Consider the following 7,580-nt stretch of genomic DNA (forward strand, 5'->3'; position numbering starts at 1 on the left):
GGCTGCCAGCTGGGGGCTGCAGGGTGACGGAGCTGCTTTTCTCGAGGCGAAGCCCTTTAAATCTTTTTTTTTTTAAATTCTGGACAGTCCTGATCCAGTTCTGGGCCAGGGTGTGAGAGCGGGGATCCATTCCAACTCGGCTTTTAACAGCGTAAAGCAGCGCAGATCTCGGGACCCAGCGCACCCCTATATCAGCGCACCCCCATATCACACAGGTCCTCCGGAAGAGACCAGAATCCCTGCAGACACGCGCCGGTCTCGGGAGCGGCCGTGTAGACCCGTCGCTCAGCTCGTCGACAATTTCCGCGCAGAAATAACCATGGAAACTGTGACCTAAGTCACCAATTTTATTTTTTTTCTCAAATGGTAACCATAAGACCTTCAAGTGGACGATACAAAAGACGATATTTGAAAGCAGTGGGGGGAAAAAAAACAACTCCTTTACGCCGGGGGTGATTCCTAGCCCTCTCAGTAGCGGTGGTCTCTGCGTTTACCGAGCTAAAAACGTGATCTGATTAGTCACTAGGAATACTGTACATTATTGTCGCTTGTGGACCGTCCTTCGTCGAAGGATATTTTGTTAAATATCTGTTGTTGTTTTTTTACGGCTTTATAAGAATAGAAACGAGTCTTTTGAAGAAGGAAAATGTGCGCAGGCGTCAAAGTCCACATTTAAAAACCCCACTCATCTCGGACAGCGCAGGGCTGCAGGGTGTCTGAGAGCACTGGCCGCCGAGAGACGCGTCTTCCTCGCGTGTTTGAACAGTGTTCAGTGTTCAGTGTTCAGTGTTTTAGTGTTCAGTGTTCAGGAGGAGGAACACCTTCTACCCCCAATGCGTCTTTAGAGCGCAGTGCCCAGGCACAAGGCTATGGCAAACTACGGATCTTTAAATTGTTCCACACTCCTGCAACCCTTTGCGTAAAGAAGCCCCCCCCCCCGCGTTCCTGGTTTAGAGAGTGCACTTCCACAGTGGGTCCGCTCGCGGCCTCCGGTTTTATGTGTCTGTCCCCTGGTTCGTTGCCTCTGTGGACATAATCTCGCCTCTTCTTCCCATCCATTCCCCAGCCATCTCAGTGGAGAAAAACAAACCCCAAAACAAACAAACAAACAACAACCACAGAGAGCAGAACAGTGTCTGAGTGAAAGGAGGTTATTATTCAATAACAGACTGACCCCCCCCTTCCCTTCCTGACAGCGCCTGTCGAGAAACAGATTAAGTACTGTATTCACAGAGATAAAGGGGTATGATTACTAGGTTTGGAGCTAGCGACGTGACAGATCACTCCCTGGGGATCAACAGAAAACAACAGAAATTATAGCAGCTCACTAATTAAAAAAATGGCACGTTGGCGGGTCTTCCTTCCGTCCTCTGCTCCCCCGCCGCAGACACGCACGCAGCGTGAGCGCTGGCGCTATTACACCGTTCTTTATCCCGCTCGATGTGTGAACTATAGAGGCTTCAGATAAGAGGAAGAGAGTGGCGTAATCCTTCGGCCATCGTGACGGCAGACAACACCGCGGCTTCAGGCGAGGCGAGATCAATAACTCATTATTCGATCAGAGACTCTCCCGCCCTGCCGACTGGCGCTCCCGGCGCTTATCGCAGACGCGGATCCGGCTCCGGGAGCCGGTTGCCCAAGGCGGGGGTGGAGGGGGGGACCTGGTATGGAAACGAGCAGTTTCGCTCCGCAGGTAAAAGCCACCCGCCACAACGGGCGTGACCCTGCCCCCGAGAAACCCCTCCACAGGAGAGCCGCGGCCCCCGGGGACAGCGAGGTGAAAACACGGGGCCGCTGCAGGGTGATCTGAAAGGCACGTTTGGGCCCGCTGGGGTCCCGTAGTTAGTGAAAGACCCCCCCCCCCGCGTGGACGTGTGGCGTGCAGGCCGTGTTAATCAAAACCTCCCAAACGGCAAACTCTCACGTGCTGTACCGTGTTTCCCCCCCCGAGCCTGACCTTGTAAGGAAGGAAGGCAGGCAGGCAGGCTCGCAGACTTGTCCTCCTCCGACAAAAGTTCACAGGCTGTCGGCCGGGCCGGACTCAAGAAAGAAGCCTGGGTTCTGGGAGAGCCCGGGCCGAAGTATCGAAATCACTGTGCCATCGTCCGCTGGAGAAGGTGATCTTGTTGCAGGGGCGTTGTGGAGACCTGCTTCGTTCTGCTTCGTCGTTTATGGGTAGTTTATAGTGTTGCAGAAAGCCGTATCGCTCTGCATCGCTGCGGAAGCGTTGCATTGAGAACTGCGTTGTGCTTTGTAGTTTGGGTACACTCGCTTTATGAAGGCAGGCAGACATGTGTGTGTAGAATATTCTGATCAGACAGAGAAGCTGAGTATATTAACTCATAGGCAGGCTTAATTAGGGGCTTAGTGTCCTGTTTCTGAAGTTACTATCTTTGCAATAGGACACTTAATCACCCAGTGTCTATTTTCCAGGCTGCCTGACTGGTCACTTCATCGGAAACTGTCTGCCTGGACGGGACACATTCGATACTTCATAGGCTGGTCACTTCAGTCTGACATATTGGCAAGTGTGTGCTTTTGAAAAACAGGAGACTTGTCACTTGGCGATCTTTGCATAGACAATCCTTATTTTATTTACTGCTTGTTAATATTTTCTCCTTGGGCATGCATAAGAAAACCCTACACCATACTGGGGATATCCCTAAACAAATGGATTAGCGAGCCTGTTATCATGGAAGGACCTCTATTTTAACACTGGGGTTGTCAGCTGTCTGTCTCCTAGGTGTGTAGTGAAATCCCAGGGAGAAGCACAGTGAAAGCAATTCAATTATAGTGGACAAATGTGGCCAAAATGCCAGATGTCAGTGTCTTAGGATCTAGGAAGTGTGCAGGTCTTATCTAGGTAGACAAGGTGTACAGAGTGATTTATCGCCTGGTTCTGGAGACAGACAGCCGCTGGTGAGGAGCCAGCCCAGTGCAGTCCTGACGTCTCTTGCCTCGTGCTGCCAAGTTTTTCCGATGTCTCCCTCTTCTCGGTTATTACGAGAGCTTGGAGGTTCGCCATGCAAGTGAACATATGTCTGATGCATATCGGTGGGTAATTACCGCAACCCTGTGACGCGAAATGAGCACATGGCAGCCAGCTATCTCCTGGAAGTGTGGGCTGCTCATCGGCTCATCGGCTCGTCTCGGGCGGCGCCTGCCGAGACGGGGTACTGCGATGGCTTTGGGGTCGACCCCTGATCCACGTGCCGATTCTGAGCCTTGGTTTTTTCCGTTGCAGCGGTGCAGGTGACCACCAGCGCCCTTCCACTGAGCCAGCAGCTTATTCTGCCCATGTGGTTCCCTGGGCCCTCGCCCCTCGCTGTTGGAAGGGAGCTGAGCTTGAACTTGAACTTGAACTTTATTGCCATATGTAACCGGTACTGGTACAATGGAATTCTTACTGACAGAAAGTCTCTCGATTGTAAAACAAGTGTAAAAAACAAAACAAAGTGCAAACAGTGCGTCAAGACAATATACAAACAAACAATACACAATGTGCAAGTAAACATGTAGACAGTTTGAATGGTGTATGGTGATGGTGTAGGTGTGGTCCGAGGGGGATGGCTAAATGTGTTCGCCAGTCTCACTGCTTGTGGATAGAAGCTATTGAAGAATCTAGTGGTAAGTGTCCGTATGCTCTTACATCTCTTGCCTGAGGGCAGTGGGGTGAAGAGCTCATGCCCGGGGTGGTGACTGTCCTCTGTGATGGCCAGAATTCTACCACGGCAGCGGTCCTCATAGAGCTGTTTAATCTCGGTGAGACCGCAGCCGATGATCTTCTGGGCCATATTGACCAAGCTGCGCGTGGGGCTGCTGGGAGTTGAGTACGGAGTGCTCTAGCCAGCCCGCGTTAGTCTGGGGTTTTGGGGCGCCAGTAGCTGGACGTCCTGTGCGCAGCAAATCAGACCGGCTGTTCTAACGCATTCGCACAGTGCTGTAGAAGTAGGCCAAGCGGGCCACTGCAAAAGCTATTTCTGTCCTCTGGTGAGCCTCATTACGGCTGTTTCCTCTGATTTACACTGCTCGCTGAATGCTATAATTTTCTCAATTTCCCGGGGCAGCGAAGAACACGTCAACATTATTAGGTTGAACTTTAGGCAGTCAGCCTGTTGGCAAAACAGATCAAGCGCGATGTCACCAGTGGGTGCTGGTGTGCCGCCCACTTCAGAAGGATCAGGTCTGCAGCTGCCCGTGGAAACGGCTAGTCTTTCAGTGGTGCTTTATCATGGGCGACTTGTTTACAAAGAAGTTGTTTTGTAGAGTATTTGCAAAGAGGAAATCGTTGTCTTTGAAATGTCAGGCAATCTTGTTTTCTAGTCTCTGTGGTCGTTTTATCGCATTTTTAGTATTTTTAATACTAAATTAGTGTATTGCCCCACAGCTTAGAATGCTGCTGTAGGGACGGATATGTTAAATACATCTATTAGCCTCTTTTGACCCTGGGTTAAATACAGTACCTACGACTGCTGTTACTGCTGAAATCGACAAAAGCAGATTGCGTTCATGTCCACTCATGTTCATGTCTATTCAAATATTGACTCTAATGTCCACTCTGAGATTGACTATTCATGTCTATTCAAATATTGACTCTAATGTCCACTCTGAGATTGACTGTTCATGTCTATTCTAATATTGACATTCATGTCCACTCTGAGATTGACGGTTCATGTCTATTCTAATATTGACATTCATGTCCACTCTGAGATTGACCGTTCATGTCTGTTCTAATATTGACTTTAATGTCCACTCCGAGATTGACCGTTCATGTCGGCTCTGAGGTTGACCGTTTAGTGTCTGTTCAGTGATTGACTGGACTTGTATTAGCTCAGCCATTGACCAGTCGTGTCTGAGCACGGGTTGACTGTTGACTGGGTTATTGGGGTCCCTCCCGTCGTTCCTGAGAGGGGCTCGTAAAGAGGGGGAGAAAAAGAGAGCAAGAGGAAAGAGAGAGGGGGATGGCAGGCCTTTCAGGGAGGAAGAGTGGTTCCCAATTTTCGAAACAGGAGCCCACTTTAAACCTCTCAAGACATTGAAGACTAGAACTGTTGTTTAAAATGTAGTGTGAAACCACGGAGCTCGGATCAGACCTGCAAGGGACCCTAGAATTAACGGTCGACCTTCGGGGAGAAAACGCTTCTATTATTCTTATTAATGATCCCTCCCCTCCCTCATCCCATCATCTACCCCTTCCCCCCTCAGATGAAGGATTTTCTGATCTCCTGGAGACCCAGATCTCCTTCCTGCCCCTCCTCCCCCCCTGCCACGCGCTGTCTCAGCCTGGCTGATTCATCCCTCTCCCTCGCGCACTCGGAGCCACTTCAGGAGCATTAAGACGAAGGACGGAGGTAGGCAGCCTCTTCTGAATCAGAGTCCTCCACCGCGAACTCCATAATAGAGCTCGATTTGCAGTCTGCACAGAAGAGCACGCAGCAGCAGTCACGTGGGAAGAGCACTCCATCCAACAGCCCCCCGGCGGAGCTGAGAGCACCGAGGAGGGGCGGGTAGAAGCCATGACAGAGGAAGAAAAGGCAGAGGGCAATTGTTGGTAAAAAGCTTTAAGGGTTCATCCTGGACTGGGACCCTGGCTGTGATCTCCAGGCTGTAGAGACTCATCCTGGACTGGGACCCTGGCTGTGATCTCCAGGCTGCTGGGGCTCATCCTGGACTGGGACCCTGGCTGTGATCTCTGGGCTATAGGGGCTCATCCTGGACTGGGACCCTGGCTGTGATCTCCAGGCTGTTGGGGCTCATCCTGGACTGGGACCCTGGCTGTGATCTCTGGGCTGTAGGGGCTCATCCTGGATCAAAAATCCAGGAACTTTGATTTTTCAGGCATTAAGAACCCAGATTTCAGCACACAAACTGCACTTTTTTATATGAGATCATGCTTAAAACAAATCTCCGCCTACAGTAGCAGGAAGTCTCCTCCTGGCATTTGATCCATTTCGAGCTGTACCATCTGTGGGTGACTCTTGCGAGTACGTCAGTGTCAGTTGCTGGAGATTTATGCTTCTGATCTAATGTTTGATTGCATTTGCATAGAGAGGTGTGAGAGATAAAGAACCGAGTCTGTCTGTTTGCTTTTCTACTTAGTTGATCGAATCCGAGAACCCAAAAGCCTGCAGTTCATAAAAAAAAACCCTGGACTGGATCAGTCTGCTACAGATTAGGGGTCTTATTTCCTTATCTGTCTCGTATGCTACAGTTAGTCCGTGTACAGGGGGAGAGGAGATAGACAGGGGGAAGGAGAGAGAGGAGAGAGATGCTGTCCTTTCAGGCCCCAGAAGAAGCAGAACGAGAACTGGCCCATTGCTTTATATGTCATTATTTCTGATTAGACACCCATTTTCTAACCGTCCCTTCCAATTCAGGGTCGTGGGGGGAGCCTGTGGCTATCCCAGCATGCAACGGGCAGGATACCCCCTGGGCGGGACGTTAGTTCATCACAGACACATTTGCACGCGCACACCAGGGCCAGTTTTCCCAGCAGCCAGTCCACCTACCAGCAGGCCTTCGGACAGTGGAGCACCCAGGGGAAACTCGCGAGGGCGCGCGGTGGAGAACATGCTCTCTCTTCTCCGCCGCTGTCCTTGTCGCGCGGAGAGGCCGGGCGTCAGGAAGAGGACTCGGGGAGGGGGTGGGGGGGGGCTTCGGTCGAGCTGCCCCCCTCCCTGGCAGCGCGGGCATGACTGTCGCCTGCTCGTGTCACCCCTGCCGCCTGCGCTGTCCTGACATCCGGCGCCGGCCCGCGGCTGCTGTCCGCGTCCTTCCCACAATGCCGCTGGGGGGCTGCCCTGGCGCAACTGTACAAAGAGTGGTGGGGGTGGGGCTGTGCAGGAGCAGGAGGTTCAGGGTTCGACGATGTTTAGAAATGCATTCCTGTACCCCAGGGCTTGCTGTTTGTAAACACAACAGTACGGTTCCCAGTTCTGGCCACCACATTCCCATTCCGGGCGGCACATCCCCCTGGCTGCGTCCCAGGGAATCGGAGCCCGTGACTCGGCAGCGGCTGGAGCCCAGCGCCCGATCGCCGCGCCGCGGGGGGCGGGAGGAGAGTTGAAAGGCGGGCGTGCGGGGGGTCTTTGAAGGCGGGGGTCAGGGGGTTTTGAAGTCTCCGTCTCGCGGCTGAAGCGAAGGCAGGGGCGGCGTTTCTCCCACATGCCCCCGGGGAACGAGCTGCAGCCCGCAGGCTCCTATTTCATGACCTGCCCTGCCAGCTGGATGTGCAGGCCAGCTCGGTCTCAGCCAATCAACCACGCGGTCAATTCACCAATCGATCCAGTTAGCTGAGCTGACTTACTGACCATTTGCATGAAGCGTTGAGGTCAAGGAATGAGGTAGGATTAAAAGGGGGCTCGAGCAGGGAGCTGCGTCAGGCTGCGAAAGGAACAAGTAAAGGTTTACTTTCCCAGGCTGGAAAGAGAAGAAAAGAAACATGTTCGGGCTGTGGAGCTATCTTCGGGCGTGAGGACGAGAGGAAAGCCAGCAGCTGACAAAGCAGGAGGGAGACAAAGCTGGGAGTGGAGAAGAGGCGGGAGCAGGAGAGAAGCAGAGTGGCCACTCAGGTGGGCACT

The sequence above is a fragment of the Lepisosteus platostomus genome, chromosome 14 (genome assembly GCF_059453375.1).
Source record: "Lepisosteus platostomus isolate fLepPlt1 chromosome 14, fLepPlt1.hap1, whole genome shotgun sequence".
NCBI classification, from domain to species: domain Eukaryota; kingdom Metazoa; phylum Chordata; class Actinopteri; order Semionotiformes; family Lepisosteidae; genus Lepisosteus; species Lepisosteus platostomus.